Here is a 3,514-nt window from a genome sequence, read left to right on the forward strand (position 1 = left end):
ATCTCATTTCTCTTTACGGGTGGTTTCCATTCGTAATTTTTCGTTCGATATTCGTGTCAAAGTTTAATTTTCGAAAGCTCAAGTTCCCATTTATAGTTTTATTATAAAATCATAATATTCGCAGACGGCGGGTCTTTCTGTGTACGACCTCACGCAGGCGCCTCGAATTCGTTTATGTATGTATATATATATATATATATATATATATGTATCTCTTCATCCCGATGATCGAGAGAGAGTGCCACCTTCTCTTCATATAGTTTCGTAGCTGGAGGGTCGTCTCCTCCTTATGTCTTTTCATCATTTTGCCAACGGAGTAAGCCACGCTCCGGGCGAATTTAACTGTTCTTTGTTAAAGTATATAGCTTGTTGATACGTCGTATATACTTTGGTTCGTCGATATAGGAGGAGTACGGCTCCTTACCGACTTATACAGTTTCGTATTTTTCAAGTGTTCAAGTCAAATTCTTTAAGTTTTTGTGTTATATCGTTAATGATCCTTCCGCAGGTTCACCTACGGAAACCTTGTTACGACTTTTACTTCCTCTAAATGTTTGGTCTTCCTCAAGTTTGGTCATCTTCCCGGTAACATCGGCAATGCTTATCACATTGGCCGCGCACCAGTCCGAAGACCTCACTAAATCATTCAATCGGTAGTAGCGACGGGCGGTGTGTACAAAGGGCAGGGACGTAATCAACGCGAGCTTATGACTCGCGCTTACTGGGAATTCCTCGTTCATGGGGAATAATTGCAAGCCCCAATCCCTAGCACGAAGGAGGTTCAGCGGGTTACCCGGGCCTTTCGGCCAGGGAAAACACGCTGATTCCTTCAGTGTAGCGCGCGTGCGGCCCAGAACATCTAAGGGCATCACAGACCTGTTATTGCTCAATCTCGTGCGGCTAGAAGCCGCCTGTTCCTCTAAGAAGATTTGTTTGTACGTTGGTAGTAAAAACCCACCGACCGAAGCCGGGGGCCTTCGAGATACCATAAGTTACGTCTATTTAGCAGGCTAGAGTCTCGTTCGTTATCGGAATTAACCAGACAAATCGCTCCACCAACTAAGAACGGCCATGCACCACCACCCACCGAATCAAGAAAGAGCTATCAATCTGTCAATCCTTCCGGTGTCCGGGCCTGGTGAGGTTTCCCGTGTTGAGTCAAATTAAGCCGCAGGCTCCACTCCTGGTGGTGCCCTTCCGTCAATTCCTTTAAGTTTCAGCTTTGCAACCATACTTCCCCCGGAACCCAAAAGCTTTGGTTTCCCGGAAGCTGCCCGCCGAGTCATCGGAGGAACTTCGGCGGATCGCTGGCTGGCATCGTTTATGGTTAGAACTAGGGCGGTATCTGATCGCCTTCGAACCTCTAACTTTCGTTCTTGATTAATGAAAACATTTTTGGCAAATGCTTTCGCTTCTGTCCGTCTTGCGACGATCCAAGAATTTCACCTCTAACGTCGCAATACGAATGCCCCCATCTGTCCCTATTAATCATTACCTCGGGGCTCCGAAAACCAACAAAATAGAACCGAGGTCCTATTCCATTATTCCATGCACACAGTATTCAGGCGAAGGTAGCCTGCTTTAAGCACTCTAATTTGTTCAAAGTAAACGTATCGGCCCACCTCGACACTCAGTGAAGAGCACCGCGATGGGATATTAGTTGGACCGCCCGCGAGGAGCTAAGCCCACCGATAGGACGTACCACATAATGCCAGTTAAACACCGCGAGCGGTGAACCGACACTGTGACACACAGATTCAACTACGAGCTTTTTAACCGCAACAACTTTAATATACGCTATTGGAGCTGGAATTACCGCGGCTGCTGGCACCAGACTTGCCCTCCAATTGGTCCTCGTTAAAGGATTTAAAGTGTACTCATTCCGATTACGGGGCCTCGGATGAGTCCCGTATCGTTATTTTTCGTCACTACCTCCCCGTGCCGGGAGTGGGTAATTTGCGCGCCTGCTGCCTTCCTTGGATGTGGTAGCTGTTTCTCAGGCTCCCTCTCCGGAATCGAACCCTGATTCCCCGTTACCCGTTACAACCATGGTAGGCGCAGAACCTACCATCGACAGTTGATAAGGCAGACATTTGAAAGATGCGTCGCCGGTGCTAGATGACCATGCGATCAGCACAAAGTTATTCAGAGTCACCAAAACAAACGATGGACGGACAGACGAGCCATCCGCCACCGATTGGTTTTGATCTAATAAAAGCATTCCTACCATCTCTGGTCGGAATCTGTTTGCATGTATTAGCTCTAGAATTACCACAGTTATCCAAGTAAATGTAGGTATGATCTAAGAAACCATAACTGATTTAATGAGCCATTCGCGGTTTCACCTTAATGCGGCATGTACTGAGACATGCATGGCTTAATCTTTGAGACAAGCATATGACTACTGGCAGGATCAACCAGGGATCTTATAATATATTCCCAAAAACCAGCATTTTCGTTTAAAAGTTCTCTCTGTGTCGTAGGTGGGACGTAAGCACCGTACGACGAGACTTTTCATTTTATATATATATGTAATATGACTTAGAGAGCAACGTTCCATGGTTCAGTAACAACGTCACTCAGCCACTTTAATTCTCCTCCTCTCTCACCATCATATATCGATACAAAGATTCATACTTCACAGAATTATTTCTGTTTGTAACTTTTCTCCTCCAACTTCTCTCGTAGAATATAACTTAGCGGTAAAGCACGTATACGCATGCTGGACATACCGTAAGAATATTCTTTTATAAGCTTCAACACCTCTGTAGAGACGCGTTACCAGAAGATAACGCACTCTACAGAACGCCAAAAGGACCATCGTGCAGCTACAAATAGCTTACAACCGATGGTCTCTGCAAGAATGGCTACTCCGTAAGTACAAGCACACACGCATCCAACTTTTGTCAAATACGTGCACACAGGTCACCAGCTTCCCGACTAAGGGGAAGCTTGCCACGTTAACGGTCATTACGTCCTAGACTTCGACCCGCGGCGCAGCAGTGTAGAGAAAAAACCAGTACGAGAACGGAGGAACAGTCGAGAAATAGCGTAAAATACACTAAGACTCGAGGAGCGGTGACTGAATTCTCAACCGAGGCCGTAGAATAGCCACGCGCCCAGCGCTGTTCCGACCGAACCGTCCGGCTCGACGCTTCTCTTATAGATACCAAGGGGCCGGCCGGAAGGCCGGCGCCGGTCGGGCTAGCGGCCGCGCGCTTATGGTGCAAAACCTCCGTAGCAACGTACCGTTCGGAAGGGACGCTGGAACTTAGTCGCTCGCACGTTCAATAACTACTATATAAAGGCGATATCCAACCATCGAAATATTTTACCACAAGCATTATTAACATATTATAAATGCATTTTTACCAAAAAATTAATTTTTTTTTTCACCGAAAAATTGCATCAGTAAACATACAGTTTTATCGACTATGGACGAAAAATAACTTTATAATCGATTAAAACACGTTAAAATAACACGAAATATGTAAAAAGATATATACCTTGTAAC

The 3,514-nt window shown here is 45.7% G+C and overlaps 1 non-coding gene across 1 annotated transcript; it reads right to left on the reverse strand.

Annotated features, from left to right (window-relative positions):
• Positions 1–491: 491 nt before the first annotated feature.
• Positions 492–2,424, reverse strand: LOC126928163 (small subunit ribosomal RNA). Its single transcript, XR_007716381.1, has one exon. It is a non-coding gene; the product is annotated as a small subunit ribosomal RNA (ribosomal RNA).
• Between the last annotated feature and the right edge of the window lie 1,090 nt (positions 2,425–3,514).

This window comes from Bombus affinis, unplaced genomic scaffold (assembly GCF_024516045.1).
Source record: "Bombus affinis isolate iyBomAffi1 unplaced genomic scaffold, iyBomAffi1.2 ctg00000612.1, whole genome shotgun sequence".
Taxonomy (NCBI): Eukaryota; Metazoa; Arthropoda; class Insecta; order Hymenoptera; family Apidae; genus Bombus; species Bombus affinis.